This window comes from Equus asinus, chromosome 7, assembly GCF_041296235.1.
Source record: "Equus asinus isolate D_3611 breed Donkey chromosome 7, EquAss-T2T_v2, whole genome shotgun sequence".
Classification (NCBI taxonomy): Eukaryota; Metazoa; Chordata; class Mammalia; order Perissodactyla; family Equidae; genus Equus; species Equus asinus.
In genome coordinates, this window is record NC_091796.1 from 59,523,670 (window position 1) to 59,542,381 (window position 18,712).

Here is an 18,712-nt window from a genome sequence, read left to right on the forward strand (position 1 = left end):
TCGCCCTACGTATCTCTTCATCTGGCTGTTGATTTGTATCCTTTAATATCCTTTGTAATAAATTGTTAATCTAGTAAGTAAACTTATTTTCTGAGTTCTGTGAGCCGTTCTGGCAAATTAATTGAATTTGAGGAGGGAGTCGTGGGAACCTCTGATTTATAGCCAGTCGGTCAGAAGAACAAGTAACAACCTGGGCTTGAGACTGGCGTCTGAAGTGGAGCCCCTGTGGGACTGGGCCCTTCCCTGTGGAATCTGATGCTGTCTCCAGGTGGACAGTGTCAGAACTGAGTGAATCCTCAGAGATGCTATTGGCATCCGAGTGCTGCTTGCAGGTGTGGGGAGCCTCCACACACACGTTGGAATCGGGTCCAGAGACGCTCTGCACCCCCTTTCCAGTAACGCGCAGGTGTTCTTGGAGGAACGATAGAGCTGGCGCTCTCCTTTTCCTCATCTTTTAAAAGATTTTTAAAAATTATGTAAGTACTATCTCATTATTTATTGAAAATTAAGAAAAACTCTAACAGGGAGGAAATCACGTTATTTTCACTGTCCAAAACACACACATACACACAGCTAATAATAAGTTATTTCTGATCCTTTTTGTGTATAGAAAGTTGCATCTGAAATCGTTATAACCTTTCTACATATGTGATTTTGCATCTTTTATCTGTTAACATTATATCCAAAATATTTTCTCGTGATATAACCTAATTTTGTAAGAAATATGAGACTGGAGTTTTTTTATTATAGTAAAATACAAACCACATAACATGAAATTTGCCATTAGTGACATTTAGCACATTCACAATGTTGTGCAACTATCACCACTATCTAATTCTAGAACATTTTCATCACCTCAAAAGGAAACCAGCTGGCCAGTGATGCAGTGGTTGGGTTCACACATTCCACTTTGGCAGCCTGAGGTTCGCCAGTTTGGATCCCTGGTGCGGACATGGCACCGCTTGGCAAGCCATGCTGTGGTAGGCATCCCACGTATAAAGTAGAGGAAGATGGGCACGGATGTTAACTTAGGGCCAGTCTTCCTCAGCAAAAAGAGGATTAGCAGCAGATGCTAGCTCAGGGCTAATTTTCCTCAAAAAAAAAACAATGGAAAAAGGAAACCTTAGGGGCCTGCCCCATGGCTGAGTAGTTAAGTTCGTGCGCTCTGCTTTGGCAGCCCAGGGTTTCGCTGGTTTGGATCCTGGGCGCGGACATGGCACCGCTCTTCAGGCCATGCTGAGGCGGCGTCCCACATACCACAACTAGAAGGACCCACAACTAAAAATACACAACTATGTACCATGGGAGAAAAAGGAAAAATAAAATCTTTTAAAAAATAAGGAATAAGTTTTCTTTTCTTTTTTTAAATTTTCATCAGCGTCACCTGTGAAGTCAGCTGTACCTTCTAGGCCCTTGCCACACGGCTGAATCAAAGACTAGCTCCTTGTTTTAACAAGCCCCCCGGTGACTCTGACGTATCCTGACGTTTGAGAACCACTGGGCTGAAGCACGGCCTTCCTTGAAGTCTGGTTCACACGCCTGGTCCCTGACCTTCCTGCTTCCTCTCTCCTCTTACCTCCCGCTGGACATTATGATACCTCTTTGAGAGGACTGCTCATTTTTTACACTGTGTTGTAGTCATATCTCCATTGTTAGAGCTTGCTGTGTCATTTATTTCTTCTAAACACTGAGAAGGAGTTTGGGCAAGATGAATTTGAAGGATGTCCCCATTTGAGATTCCAGGCATGAGCTCCCAACTGCAGGCCGGGCACTTTTTTTTTTTTTTAAAGATTTTATTTTTCTCCTTTTCTCCCCCTAAAGTCCCCCAGTACATAGTTGTGTATTTTCAGTTGTGGGTCCTTCTAGTTGTGCTGTGTTGGACACCGCCTCAGCATGGCCTGATGAGTGGTGCCATGTCTACGCCCAGGATCCGAACTAGTGAAACCCTGGGCCGCCGAAGCAGAGCACAAGAACCTAACCGCTCGGCCACGGGGCCGACCCCTGGTCGGACACTTTTTGTGTCTTTCATTGCATATTGCAACTGAAAGCGTGGCTCCTGGGTTACATGTGACAGACTTCCACCAATCTACAGTCAAATGAGAAAGGAAAAAGGATAATGTAATAAGTCCTCCTTTACGCTAAAGTATCCAACTGTGTTATGCTGAGATTATGACTTTCCTATTTTGTGGGTATTATAATGTCTTTTCTTTTATGAATGGTAGTGGTAATAGAGGGAATGTTTGGATTTGGGATTATATTTGTTTTTTCTTGTTGCATACAAGTCTATTATCAGATGCAGGATATTCAAATTTTACTGCTCTGTCTGGGAACCACTGGCCTGTAAAGATAATGGGCTTGGGAGGAGCTGCAGGCAGAGAGGCGTGTGGTAGCGTCACCCTGGAACTGTCCAGGAGTTCCTGGCTTCTGCATAGTTCAGGAACCATAGCTGAGCCATATTCAACTTCAAAGCTGCTCTCCCCTCCCAAATGTCAGTGTCTGCTGCAAATGCCTCAGAGCCACAGCTCAGAGATCAGAGAGCTCAGCTAAGAAAGAGCGAGAGGAAGCACAGACAGGGAGCCCCAGTGCCGGGGCAATGAGGGTCTGCAACAGCCACTGTGGAAGGCATTTTGAAGGAAAGCAAACCTCCTACATACAAACCTCCTACATTCCAGCCTTGCAGTGTTATTAACTCATGCATGTGCAGACACACACACACACACACACACACACACTAACTAGAGCTATAGAAACAACTGTTGAGTACTCAAAGTTTGAACTTGAGAAACTACAGATGGAATGTCTGTGAAATCCCTGAGACTGGTTTTAAAAGAAAACCCTACTCCGTGGGCCCATCCCAGCAGAGATCAGTGTATTAAGCCCCACTAGAGACCGAACAAGCAAGAGCCAAGTTCAGGAGGAGCTGGAGGAGCCGGGAAGGTGTCCCCAGCCTTGACTGGCGAGGGAGCTGTAGTTTATGGTATCTATGTTTGAGTTAAATGATGATAAACTCAACACAGCTCCTGCCAAAGTGAGTTCAGGTTTTCTCATTTATTCCTACTGCTATATTTACAAAGTCATGAATAAGTTAAAGAGTCTTATAGCAGACACACTTTTAGAAACTCTGCCCAGTTCAGAAAGGCTCTTTCCTCTAAGGAATCCTCCCTCTACCAAAACAAAACAAAACAAAAACCAGGAGGGCCGGGCAGCTATCGTTGTACTACCCGAGAGTAAATCGAGGCCCTGAGACTCTATTCAGTTTCAATGTGCAACTGGAACGAAGGCGATATAAACTCAGGTGCTATGGCATAAGCCACATGCATGAGGTAGACGAGGGTGTGAAGCCAATCTGTAGAGGGACAAACAGGTTTTGACCATGTCTCAAGGGGAGAGAATGTCTAGGAAATTGCTGTCTCCGTCCCGGTCAGCCCTCCAATTCCTGGGTCCAGTTTCTTGTGAGGGTAGCCACGTTCCCTGACTTGGGTCTTTGAACTACCATGAAACCTAATGTATTCCCCCTCCTCATTCAAGTGAGTGGGGAGTGAGGTGCAGTTTCTTATAGTCCAAAGAAATTCGACAAAGGCAGACCCTTTCAGGCACACCCAACCCCAAATGGCAATCCCAGTCAAGATTCTGGTGTCCCAAGAGGGCAAACCAGCCTTCCGTGACTAGAATAGAAGGAACCTTCACAGGGCCCCACAGACACACTGGCAAAACACTAGTCCTACCAACCAGTGGAAGCTCAAGAAATAGTGAACAAATCAAGTTACCAACCAATAGCTTAAGAAGGATGTTTGAAAGGTAAATGTGTTAGATCCAGGATGATTAGGAAAAACATGTCAGCAACCTCCAAGTCTCACAAACACATTCATGAAAATAGAGGAAAGATTCGTTCCCAGTTTATTTCTTTTTAGATTCATATCTTACCTCATTTGAGAAGAAAAAAACAAGGTGGCTAAATTCTGAGGTGCTCCAGGTGGCCAAGTAAGAAAGAGTGGAAGCGTCAGAGCGGCCCACGTCAGCTCACCTAAAGGAGGAGCTGAGCTCTTGACAGAGTTGTCTAGGGTGACTAGGTTCTGGAGCAAGGAGGTAGCTGTCCTCCTCTCTCCCCTAAAGGCTCCAAGCAGAGGCCGCCTGCAAGAACATTAGTGAGGCAATTCCCCCCCAGGAGGTGGCTGGACGCTGGAGTGGTCGCCAGTGTCTGTCCTGTAACTCACGACAGCCTGCCACCACCTTCACTTGTCCACTGAGAACAAGAACAACGTGTGTGTTCACATGGTTGAAAATGGCCAATTAAAAAAATTTCACTCTGAGACGATAGACTGCCTTTTTCTTTGGGGTAAAAAGATGTTTTTAATGACCTAAGTATGATAACAGATGAAATAATAGATGGGTTTTTGAATTTTTTATATGTTTTTACTAGACAAAATACAAAGTTAGCAACTTTATGTCAGTTTCCCCATCTTTTGTTTTCTTTTGTTCTGTATGTGTGTGTATATTTTTGTTTTTTAATTTATATTGGTCCATGAAATCCAAGAGTCTGAAAGTACTGAGCTATATGACTTGAAGCCCCTTCCAACTACAGATTCTATGACCCTAGGATTGAACTTTATTCCCAACAAACTTTACAATCTGTCTTAACACCTTATGTGGACAAGCAGAGGAAAGCAACATGGTCTCTCTCTAGTACCTGTCTTGACTTGTTCTAATGTTCTAACCGAGCTGCTGCCAGAAGGGGGAATTTATAGTGTTACACTGAAAGTGTCTGTGGAGACTTGCCTCAAACTTTTTATTTTCAAATTTTTCAAACCTACAGAAAAGTTGAAAGACTAGAACAAATCATTCAGATACCCTTCACCTCGATTCACCAATTGAAAACATTGGCCACATTTTTCCTAGACCCAAAGCTTGTGCTTTTAAATAACATGATATGCTTCAAGGAATAATAAAAATTAATAAAGATTGATAAGAATTTCAGGAATTTTAAGGAGCCCACAGAAAAACTATTCACTATGCCTTTATAAATAACATAATTACATGCATATATGTATTTTTTCTTGTATGCATAAGGGAAAATGAACAGGTTGACTTGGATTTATCTGCATTCGGGAGAGAGATTCATGACTGAATGCATTGGGACTGATGGCCAATCTCCAATACCAAGAGCCACCAAAGGTACCCCTTATCTTAGTCTCTCAGCAAAGCATTTTTTGGGAAAGAACTCACCCTTAAGGGAAAAAGAATAGAAGTATCCAAGTCTGTCCAAGAAGTCTCAAGATTGCCTCAATGTCCCCATTTCAGAGAGCTGGGAAAGAGCTCATGACCGTGCCAACACTCACAGTGGAAGAGAAGAAAGATGGCACAGGGTCACAAAGTTACCTTTGAGAAGCCTAGTAAGGTGACCCTGAAACTCTCAAAGGACACAGCATTTGTAATTAAGATTTCAAGCCTGGAGAACCTAGGTTGGGCCTCTTTCTTGGTATCTGTTTTAGAAGAACAGAAGTGCCAACATTGATCTAAGAGACAGAGAGACTTAAAGTGTCTAAGTCCAAGGCTGCGACTCCCCAAGACCAGATCATCTCCGCCCTTTCCTAAATTTGGCAGCAAGAGCCAATAAATTCTGCTTATGGCTTAAGCTAGGTGGAGCTGAGTTTCATTCGCAAACAAAGACCTCTAACTATTACATACATCACTCTTAACCTTCACAATAGCATGTAGAGAAACTAGTAACATTTTGCTTTTTTGTGATGAGAAAACTAAATTTCTGATACCGGAACTAGTTTATTTTTAAATAATAAAAAGGTCAAATATTTAGCAAATGGCAAGCAGGATTTGAACCAAGGTCCTTGTGTTCACATAGAGTTGTTGAGGTTGAAGCACTTTTCACTAAATTACGGCACAGAATATATATTATTTCAACAACTCTATTAAAGAAAAGTTTATGTTTACTGAAAAATAGATTATAGCATGTGTTTTTTCTCACTTCTCAGTTATCTTGACAAGAATGAGGAGAATGTTTTCTGAGCACGTACCACATGCTAAATGCTTTCAAATGGTGAGTCATTACCTCTCCCAGCAAGCCGGTGAATCAGCCCCATGTTATAGATGAGAACACTGAGGTGCAGTAATTACCCATAGTCACACAGGAAGCAGCAGGACTAGGATACAAACAGCTTCTTCTAACTAGAATTCTGATATTCTTTTAACTCTACTAAATCACTTCTTCCTAGTGTAGAATTGATTATTTTATCCCAATTCCACAATTCAAGGCAGTAGCAATCACCTAGTGGCCTCTATCCAGGAGTGAAGAGAGAGCTTATGAGAAACTGACCAGCTCTATGGACAACCTTCCATGTTCAACTCTGTCTCAGTAGCGGAAACCATCACAGCATTTCCAAGCAATTACCTAAAGCTCAGCTGAGAGCTACTCATGACTCACATTCGTCAAGAACAACGGATTTTTAGAAACCAAAGTAAGTGTCCAGGCAAATAAATCATTTCACCTACACGTTATCATTGTCTTGGCTAGAAAAATTTACGTTTTTTATGTAACGGTGTTACATAAGAATCAGTAGTAGAAACCAGTTTGAAGGTCCAAGTGTTTTCTCTCATGACCCGTTAAATATCCTAGACTATTTCCAAAATATTTTTATCATTCCATGACCCTCAATTAAGTTTCTTCTTGACCATAGTATTAGGTTCCAAGTTAAAAGATCAACGTTTAAAATTATAAACAGGTTCCTTTGCTTTCACTACGGCCTATAGACTCACAATTTGGGACACTGAAAGGATGGAAAAAGAGCTTTGCTATTTCTTTTGGAGGACTGCAAATAGACTTTTGTCTTTTCCTTTTTAAACAAATTTTTAATTAAGGTATAAACATGCATGCAGGAAAGCCCACAAATCATAAAGGCATGAATCATCACAAATTGAACACACTCATGTAATCAACACCCAGATCAGGAAATACCCGAGCCTTAGACTCATCCCCACCTTGGTCCTCCTCCAAGTCACTACCTCTCTCCAAAGGTAATGACTACCCTGGCTTTTAATGCAATAGATCCATTTTACCTGCTTTTGAATTTTATATAAATAGAATTATAAAGTTCTCTGTATCGGTCGTTTGGATATATACCTAATAGCGGCATTGCTGGGTCATAAAATATGAATACGTTCAGCTTTAGTTGATGCCACCAATTTTCCAAGTTGGCTGTGTGAATTTGCAGTTCTCCTAGTAGAGGATGAGCATTCCAGTTTCTCCACATCCTTGCCAGCACTTGGTATTTCCATTCTTTTCAAGAATTTTAACCATTCTGGTGGGTGTGGAGTATTTTGTTGTGGTTTTAATCTGCATTTCTCTAATGACTAACGAGTTTGAGCCTCTCTCCTTGTGTTCTCCGGCCATTTCGGTTGTGTTTTCTATCCAGCCATTAAATAAGGGAAATCCTCAAAATCTTGGCCTGGAGAATCTCTTCTCATCTCACTCTTATACTCTCTATTCCAATAACTAATCTTTATCCACAGCTTGAATTATCCGCCCTTTTGCTTTCACTTCTTCATTCACTCAGTATACATTTACTCAACTCTTACTACGTATAATCCTCGGCACTGAGTACACAGTGGTGAACAAAAACAGACCTGGAATCTGTGAAGAACCCTTAACACTCAACAGTAAAAAAATGAACTACCCAATTTAAGAATGAGTAAAAGACCTGAACAGACACCCCACCAAAGAAGATATGCAGATGGCAAATAGGCATATGAAAAGAGTCTCAACATCATACATTATCAGGAAATTGCAAATTAAAACAATGAGGTACCACAACCCGCCCATTAGAATAACTAAAATTCAAAACACCGTCAACACCAAATGCTGGTGAGGATGTGGAGCAGCAGGAACACACATTGCTGCTGGGAATGCAAAATGATATGGCCACTTTGGAAGACAGTTTGGCGGTTTCTTACAAAATTAAACATACTCTTGCCCCATGATCCAACAGTTGTGCTCGTTGGTATTTACCCAAAGGAGTTGAAAACTCCTATTCACACAAAAAATCTGCACGTGCGAGTTTATAGCAGCTTCATTCGTAAGTGCCAAAACTTGGAAGCAACTAAGATGTTTTTCAGTAGGTGAATGGATAGATAACCTGTGTCACATGCAGGCAATGGAATATTATTCAACACTAAAAAGAAATGAGCTATCAAGTCATGAAAAGACATGAAGGAAACTTAAACGCATATTACTAAGTGGAAGGTGCCAATCTGAAGGGCTGCATACTGTATGATCCCAACCATGTGGTATTCTGCTAAAGGCAAAACTATGGAGACATTACAAAGATCAGTTGCCAGGGGTTGAGGAGAGGGAGGGATGAGTAGGTGGAACACGTGGGATTTTTAGGGCAGTGAAACTACTCTGTGTGATACTATAATGATGGATACATGTCATTATGCATTTGTCCAAACCCAAAACATGCACAAACCAAGAGTGAACACTAATATAAACTGTGTACCTTGGGTGATAATGATGTGTCAGTGTTAATTCATTGATTGTGACAAATGTACCACTCAGCTGTGGGATATGACGGTGGAGAAGGCCGTGTATGTAGTGGGGGGAGGAGGCATATGGGAACTCTCTGTACTTTATGCTCAATTTTTCTGTGAATCTAAAATTACTCTAAAAAATAAAATCTATTCTAATAAAGAAAAGAAAAGACTTGGTCCTGTTCTTACATTCTAGTGACAGAGACAGTTGTCAATCAAATAAGGATGCAAATAAATGTAAAACTACATTCGATAATTGCTGCAAGTGCCACAAAAGTGAGGTATTTGGTGCTCTGAGGGTTTATGATAGGCATGGGGGCAGGAAAAGTAACCCTGAAGAAGCGATAATTGATCTGGAATCCAAAGGAGAGGTAGGGGATCGCTAGGCAAAGGGGAGAAGGAGAAGGATTTGGGGCAGAGGAGCAACATATGCAAAGGCACTGCACAGTGAAATCTCTGAGGAGCTAAAAGGCCAGGGTGGCTGGAAAATGGAGTTTACACAGATGATTTCAAAATCATCTTCGTTTTTTACCTGTCCTCTGAGCTCCAGACTCTGATGTCTAACTACCTACCAACATGTCCACTTTGGATGTCTGTTGGGCCCTAAAGCTCTCCATGAGCTTCCTCTCCAAGGCTGGTCTTCTTTATGCTTGTCCTAGTGCAATGATTGGAACCTCCCCACACCCCTCGACAAAGATCTGTCTCTTTACCTTCCTGACATTTCTCCAAGTCATCCACTTCTCTCCATCTCTATTGCCACCGCTGTAATGGGGGCCAGCGTGGTCTCCTGCTGAGATGACTGCACTAACATCCTGGCTGTCTCCCCACAGGCACATCTTGCCCTCCTTGGGCACTTTCCACACTTTCCAAACTGAAACCTGATTACAGCACCTCTCTTAAAACCTAGCAATGGTTTCTCGTTGTTCTTGGGATAAAGACCAACCTTTGTGACCCGGTCTTACATGTGGCATGATCTGGCCTTGCCCACCTCTTCTACCCCATGCTCCGCCCCTGTCTCTCATTCTACCCTTCAGCCCCACAGCTCTTCTCTCAGATGTCTGAATGTGCCGCACTTCCTGCTACCTGCATTCAGGCTCGTTCTTCTTCTGGGATGTTTTCCCCTCCTTTTGGCCTGTAATCACTTACACATCTTTCAAATGTCAGCTCAAACATCCTTTCCCCAAAGAAGCTTTCCCAAACTCCAGATGAGATCAAGTCTCAACATCTGCTCTCATCACTCTCACTGCCTTTCCTCCATAACACTTGGCACGTTTATTGTGTGATTCTGATAAATATTTCTCTCCCTCAAGAGATGGTAGTGGCCATGAATGTGGGAAAATGTTTCTATTTTTATAACTTCAGCTCTGGGCATAGTCCTAGATAAGAGACACAAAATTGATTTTTTTTTTTAATCAATAATGAGTACCCTCATTGCTATCATTGGTTATCTTCTTAGTTTTGGAGAAGTCCTCTTCTTTTAGAGGGCACACCTTATGAAGGAGCAGAGGTGCCTTCCTTTGTTATATGGTATCATATGAAGGTTACCATAGGGCTCCACTTCCCCTGGAATAATGTCTATCAATTTGCTATGGCATTTTATACTCCCACTATTAGTCATTCCTGTTAATTAAAGCCACCAGAGCTGTCCTGTCTAGAAGCCACTAACCACACGTGGCTGTTGAGTACATGAAGTGTGGCTCGTCCAAACTGAGAAGTGCTGTAAGTGGAAAATACACAAGGTCTGAAGACTTAGTGTGAAAAAAATTCAAAATACTTCATTAATTTTTTTTATTGATTACATGTTGAAATGATAATATCTTGGATATAGTGGCTTAAATAAAATACATTATTAAAATAAATTTAGGGGCCGGCCCAGTGGCACAGCAGTTAAGTTCACACTCTCTGCTTCTGCGGCCCAGGGTTTGCCGGTTCAGATCCCAGGTGGGTGTGGACCTATGCATTGCATATCAAGCCACGCTGTGGCAGGCATCCCACATATAAAGTAGAGGAAGATCGGCATGGATGTTAGCTCAGAGCCAATCTTCCTCAAATAAATAAATAAATAAATAAATTTAACATGTTTCTTCTACTTTTTCAAATGTAGCTACTAGATAATTTAAAATTACATATGTAGTTCACATTCTATCTCTATTGGACACAAGTCCTCTAACACATAACTTTCCAAATACGAAAATAACATTCTCAAGCAATTAGCATGGATTTTTTTTTTTTTTTAAATAATCCAAGATCACACTGAAGTGAAACAGATCTGGGAGCAGTTATGTGTTACGTAACAGGAACCAACTCGGGAGCTTGGCCTAGGCCAGAAAAAACTGGTGGTTAGCCGGAGATAGTGATTGAACAGCTTCAGGGATATTTCATAAGGTCAAGAGGGGAAACACATGAGGGACTCAGGAAGGGGCTGGACTTGGAACAGCAAAGTCATCCGGACCTTCCTTTTTGCTTTTGTCGGCACATCTGCTCTTTTTTTCCTTTCCGTCTGCAGGCTGGACTTCTCTGGCTGTCCCATCCACATGGCAGGACCTGACCAGCACATCCCTGAAATTTACCTGTTACAGCGATAGCCACACACAAGCTGAGGCTGGTCCTCAACTTCCCCTGCACTGCAAGTTGGCTTTGCTGAAAGAAGGCATCCTCTAGAATGGGACGATTACAGCAGAGGGCACCAAGAACTGGGGACGCTGAGAGAGGAGTCCCCAGATACAATGCGAAGGCAACAGTTTGCCTACTCAACAGCCTCTGTCCCAGCTTGAATCAGGTTGTAATGGAAAGAACCTAGGGAGACTCAAATTTTCTGGGCATAGTTGGGAAGGGGTAAGGAGCCAGAGAAAGGCCTCCAGGAAATCTAGGGCAGACCAGTGAGAACCCAGAAGCACAAGCAGAACAGAAGCAGGAGGAGAACTGACATGCCTGACACTTGGCCTTCACCGCCTCTGAAGAAGACAGAGAACAAACGAACAAAAAAGATGAAAGGGTTAAATGTGGCTCCTAAGCCCTTCTTTTCCAGGAACTGACATAAATTCTGTCTGTCTGCCTACATGGAGTTGTGGTTAGGAACACATTTTTGAGGGATTGGTTTGGTTTCAATGTTTTCCAGTGTCTGGTAAAAACAGAACTATAAAAGTTGAGTATTAAAAGACTTTTGTTTGGGTTTTGAAGTAGGAACATTTTGAAATACTGAGTATGTTATTCTTTCATATTATTATTTTACTTAAAGGGGTACTCTTTAAGTAAAACCAAATTTTCAACTGCTAACATAAACCCTTTAGTCTTCCTTTTTGCTCTAAAGCCAGTTCCAGATATTGCAATTTTAGAGGGAAGGAGGGAGAAAGAAGAGAAGGAGAGAGAAAGAGAGAGAGAGAACACACCACGAATGAAGTGGAACTTGAGACAGTTGGGCATGTCCTTCCTGAATGTTCTAGGTGATCCCTAGGTCTCTTTTGTTCCTTTGGCTGTGGAGATTTTTCTGCAGAGTGCAGCCCACTGGAGAGGTTAGCATTGATCTGGAGCAGCTATTTGCATTTTATTTTTAATGTCTTTAAATAATGTGTGTCTCCAGATGCTTTTCCTATTTATACATAAAAGAACATTACTATATATATATACATAGCAATAGAAACTATCAAAAATGAAACCAGGAGAAAAGGAATTTTAAAAAATGAACATAGCGGCATGACTCCCAGAATGGTGACACGAGGAGCTCCATGGATCTACTCCCTACTGAAACAACCATAACTAGGGAAAATTATTGTTTTCCATGACCATTTAAAGTCTGAAAATTGTCTTAAGGGCATACAGCAAATTAAGAAACAGCCAAGCAGAGAAAGTATTTGACAAGATCCAGCATCCATTTATGATTTTAAAAATCTCAATAAAATAGGTATAGAAGGAAAGTACCTCAACATAATAAAGGCCATAGATGACAAACCCACAGCCACCATCATACTCAACGGTGAAAAACTGAACACCATCCCCCTGAGAACAAGAGCAAGACAAGGATGCCCACCATCACCACTCTCATTCAACACGGTACTGGAAGTTTTAGCCAGAGCAACTGGACAAAAAAAGAGACAAAATGGATACAAATTGGAAAGAAAGAAGTAAAAATGTCACTATTTCTGGATGACATGATTCTATATAGAGAAAACCCTAAAGAATCCACCAAAAAACTACTAGAAATAATTAACAATTACAGTAAAGTTGCAGGGTACAAAATCAAGATACAAAACTCACTTGCATTTCTGTACACTAATAATGAACAAGTGGAAAGAGAAATCAAGAATATAATCCCATTTACACTTGCAACAAAAAGAATAAAATATTTAGGAATAAATTTAACCAAGGAGGTGAAACACCTATACACTGAAAAGTATAAGACATTATTGAAAGAAATTGAAGAAGGCATAAAGCGATGAAAAGATAGTCCATGTTTGTGGATTGGAAGAATAAACATAGTTAAAGTGTCCATATTATCTAAAGCAATCTACAGATTCAACGCAATCACAATCAGAATCCCAATGACATTCTTCGTAGAAATAGAACAAAGAATCCTAAAATTTATATGGAACAACGAAAGACGCTGAATAGCCAGAGCAATCCTAAGGAAAAAGAACAAAGCTGGAAGTATCACAATCCCTGATTTCAAAATATCCTACAAACTATAGTAAGCAAAACAGCATGGTGCCAGCCCAGTGGCACAACAGTTAAGTTCGCACATTCCATTTCAGTGGCCTGAGGTTTGCCAGTTCGGATCTCAGGTGTGGACCTACACACTGCTTGTCAAGCCATGCTGTGTCAGGCATCCCACATATAAAGTAGAGGACAATGGGCATGGATGTTAGGTCAGGGCCAGTCTTCCTCAGCAAAAAGAGGAGGATTGGCAGCAGATGTTAGCTCAGGGCTAATCTTCCAAAAAAAAAAAAAAAACCAAACCCAGCATGGTACTGGCACAAAAACAGACACACAGATCAATGGAACAAACTGAAAGCCCAGAAATAAAACTACTTATCTATGGACAGCTAATCTTCAACAAAGAAGCCTAGAATATACAATGGAGAACGGAAAGTCTCTTCAATAAATGGTGTGGGGAGCACTGGACGGCCACATGTAAAAGAATGAAAGTAGACCATTATCTTTCACCATGCACAAAAATTAACTCAAAATGGATTAAAGACTTGAATGTAAGACCTGAAACCATAAAACTCCTAGAAGAAGATATAGGCAGTACACTCTTTGACATTGGTCTTAGCAGCATCTTTTCGAAAACCGTGTCTACTCAAGCATGGGAAACACAAGCAAAAATAAACAAATGGGACTACATCATACTAAAGAGCTTCTGCAAGACAAAGGAAACCAGGAATAAAACGAAAAGACAACTCACCAACTGGGAGAAAATGTTAGCAAATCATATATCTGACAAGGGGTTAATCTCCAAAATATTTAAATAACTCATACAACTCAACACCAAAAGACAAACCACCAGATCAAAAAATGAGCAGAGGATATGAACAGACATTTTTCCAAAGAAGATACACAGATGGCCAACAGGCACACAAAAAGATGTTCAACATCACTAATTACTAGGGAAATGAAAATCAAAACTAAAATGAGATATCACCTCACACCCATCAGAATAGCTGTAATTAAGAAGACAAAAAATAATAAGCATTGGAGAGGATGTGGAGAAAAGGGAACCCTCATACACTGCTGGTGGGAATGCAAACTGGTACAGCCACTGTGGAAAACAGTATGAAGATTTCTCAAAACATTAAACATAGAAATAGCATATGATTCAGCTATCTCATTACTAGGTATTTCTCCAAAGAACATGAAATCAATAATTCAAAAAGATATATGCACCCTATGTTCATTGCAGGATTAGTCACAATAGCTAAGACAGAAGCAACCCAAGTGCCCATCAATGGATGAGTGGATAAAGAAGATGTATATATATACAATGGAATATTACTCAACTGTAAAGAAAGACAAAATCATGCCATAGGTGACAAGATGGATGGAACTTCAGGGTATTATGCTAAGCGAAATAAGTCAGACAGAGAAAGACAAATACTGTATGATTTCACTCTAATGTTTAAGATAAACAGACAAATAAACTTATAGATAAGGAGAACAGATTAGTGCTTCCCAGAGGGGAAGGGGGTGTGGGGAGGGGTAAAGGGGTAAAGGGGCACATATGTATGGTGACAGATAAAAACTAAACTATTGGTGGTGAATGTGATGCAGTCTATACAGATACTGAAATATAATAATGTATACCTTAAATTACACAATGTTATAAGCCAGCACAACCTCAATAATTAAAAAAAAGAAACAGTCAAGAAAATCCAGTAAATCTCAGCAAGAACCATGAGAGGCCATGGCATTTGAGCCACAACCTGTTCCCTCCCTTCCCCTCAGCTCAGTGTGACGGAAGCTCCACTCTGAGCAGATGTGACCAAGAACTCCCAGTCAAGGGCAACAGCATTTCTCTGGGAGGGGAAGGTTGCCAGCATTTCTCATCCCCTCCCCGCTAGAGCCATGTTGCAAAGGCAAAATTCCCAGTGAATGCAGTCAAGAGGTCAGGGGCTCCCTTGCTCCACCCGATCCCCACTTATAGCACGGAGACTCTACCCGAGGCATGGCAGGCTGAGAACACCAAGGTCCCTGTTGTTCCTGCCCTTGTTTGTTCATAGGGCAGAGGTTTGATGCCAAGATGCAAGCTGAGAAGACCAGAGGTGACCACCCCTGTTCAGCAACCTGCTCATAAAGTAGAGGTGTTACTCCAAAGAAAGTGACCACTGTTCCTCCCCCTGGCTCTGGAGCAGGCATTGAGATCTGCTCAGGGGAACGGTCAGGCCATAAGGATGGAGAACTCTGAATCTCTTCCCAAGGGAACTAACTTTATTTGGAACACAATATGGAGAAGTTCAAGCTTAAGAACATACTTGAGAACAATGGAGATGTGAGAGCAACAAGCAAACTACAGGCCAGCTAGTTTACTAGAGAGGACTAAAAAAAGAGACAGCTAAGAACCTTCCTGGGGTCAGAACAAACCTCAAAGACTGGCCTCAAAAACTACCCCTGCAAAGGAGCCTGAACTTAATTTGATCAGCCAGTGGAGCAATTAATCCTCAGGGTGCTATTGAAATGAAGAGAACAATCAACTGGCAATCAGTAGAGCCAAAGAGTTGGTTGTGATTCCAACAGAAGCAGACAGCTTAACAGAAAGCTTAAGGAAAGAGGCAGAGAGTGCTGCTAAAACCGGTCATCCCAGGGTTATGGTGCACATACCCAAAGCTGCACCCTCCAAAGAAGCTTCACACTGTGGGCAAAATAGACTTCACTAAAATAGCACAACCAAAGCGCCAGACAAATGAGTGAGCAAACAGCAATAAGCCTGCGGGTGGAGAAGTGAAAGGAGGACTCAGTATCCAGAGTTGTTACAATATCTAAAGAGTCAATTTTTTCAATAAAAAATTATAATACGTGCATGGGACTGGCCCAGTGGCGTACTGGTTAAGTTCGTGCACTCTGCTTCATTAGCCAGGGGTTCGTGGGTTTGGATCCTGGGCAGGGAGCTACACTACTTGTCAAGCCATGCTGTGGTGGCATCCCCCATACAAAAAAATAGAGGAAGATTGGCACAGATGTTAGCTCAGGGCGAATCTTCCTCACACACACAAAAATTGTAATACGTGCAAAGAAACAGTGACGTATGGATCATACACTGGAAAGTAAAGCAGACAACAGAAACTAGCTGTGAGAAGGCCCAGACATCAGACTTAACAGAAAAAAACTTCAGAGCAGCCATTACAAACATATTCAAAGAGCTAAAGGATACCACACTTAAAGAAGTAAAGTATGATGACTGTGTGTCATCAAATAGAGAATATAAATAAAGAGAAATTATCCTAAAAATTGGTCTATAGATTCAACGTAATCTCTATCAAAATTTTTGCTGAAATTAACATAGTGATTCTAAAATTCATATGGAATTCAAAGGACCCCAGAATATCCAAAATAATCTTGAAAAGAAGAAAAAGAATAATTTTGGAGCAGTCTCACTTCCCAGTTCTAAAACTTACTACAATGCTATAGAAATTAAGACAATGTGCACTAGCATAAGGATAGACATATACATCAATAGAATAGAATTCAGAATCAAGAAATAAACTCTCATTTTCATGGTCAACTGATTTTCAACAAGGGTACTAAGATAACTCAATAGGGAAAGAATAGTCTTTTTGACAAATGGTCCTGAGACAACTGGATATCCATGTGCAAAAGAATGAAATTGGATCCCTTCTTCATACCATACACAAAAATGTACTCAAAATGTATCATACACTTAAATGTAAGAGCTAAAGTTATAAAACTCTTAGAAGAAAATGTAGAAGTGAATCTTTGTGTCCTTGGGTTAGGCGATAGTTTCTATACCAATGCACAACATAATAAAATTGATCAAACCAGAAATAAAGAGGAAAAGGTAAAACAGCCAGAAGAAAAGAAGACATATTCCCTACAGAACAAGCAAGAACAGAAGAGCAGCAGATTTTGTGGTAAACAATGTGAGCAAGAAGAAAATTGAGTGATGTCTAACTTACTGAAAGAAAAAGTTATCAACCTGGAAGTCTATACTCAGTGATAATATCTTTCTAAAATGAAGATGAAATAAAGACATCTTCAGACATACAAAAGCTGAAAGACTTCATCAGTAGCATATTTGCAGTACAAGAAATGTTTAAATGGTAAATGTCCTTCAAGCAGAAGGAAAATTATACCAGTGAGGCAAGAAGTTTGTTAAAATGCAGATTCTGCACCCCAACCCAAAGATTTTGTCTCCATAATTCTGTGGTATGGCTTGAACACATATATTTTATGTTTGTAATTTTATTTATTTGTCTTAACATATAACACATGCACATGCTAGAAAACATAAATGGTACAAAAAAGTTGATAATCATTAAAGCTGGGTAATGGATACACAGGGGTTAGCTATTCTCTTCTCTCCTTTTTTCACTCTGTGAAATTTTCCATAATGAAAAGTTTTTTTAAAGTAAAATAAGAACCAAACTGATACCAGGTAGAAATTTGGATCTACATAAAAGAATAAGGAGTACCAGCTACAGTTTATTACATAATTTTTTCTTAGTACTTAAATATATTTTAAAGATAATTGACTATTCAAAGAAAAATAAGAACAATATAGTGTGGGGAATATAACATATATAAAAGCAAAATGTATGACAATAATGGCACAAAGATTGAGAGGGGAAAAATAGAAATATATCATTGTAATACTGTACACACAGTGGTACAATATCACTTGAAGATGGATTGTGATAAGTTAAAGCTGTATACCACAAATCCTAAAGCAATTACTTAAATAATACAGCTAGAGTTATAGGTAATAAACCAACAAATGAGATAAAATGGAATAATAAAAAGTAATTTTTTAAAAAAGGCAGAAAAGAGGGGAAAAGAAACAAAGAAAAATGAGTCAAATAGAAAACAAATAGCAAGATGATAAATTTAACCAAATCATTTCAATAATCACATTAAATGTAAATGGCCTAAACACCCTAATTCAAAGGCAGAGGTTTTCAGATTGGATAAAAAATCAAGATTCACCTATATGCTGTCTATAAGAAACACACTTTATTTATTTATTTATTTTTAAGATTTTATTTTTCCTTTTTCTCCACAAAGCTCCTCAGTACACAATTGTATATTTTTAGTTGTGGGTCCTTCCAGTTGTGGCATGTGGGACGCTGCTCCAGCATGGACCAATGAGTGATGACATGTCCACACCCAGGATCCAAACCAGCAAAACCCTGGGCCACCAAAGCAGAGCACACAAACTTAACCACTCAGCCACAGGGCCGGCCCCAGAAACACGCTTTAAATATAAAAACAGAAAGAGTTAAAAGTAAAATAATGGAAAAAGATGTGCTATGTTAGTCAAAAGAAAGATGGAGTGGCTATATTAATATTAGACAAAGTCGATTTCAGAGCAAAGAATATTACCAGGGATAAAGAAAGTCATTTCATAATGATAAAGGGGTCAATTTATAAAGAGAACAGAATAATCTTAAATGTTAGCCCCATAATAACAGAGCTGAAAGATACATGAAATAAAAATTAATAGAATTGT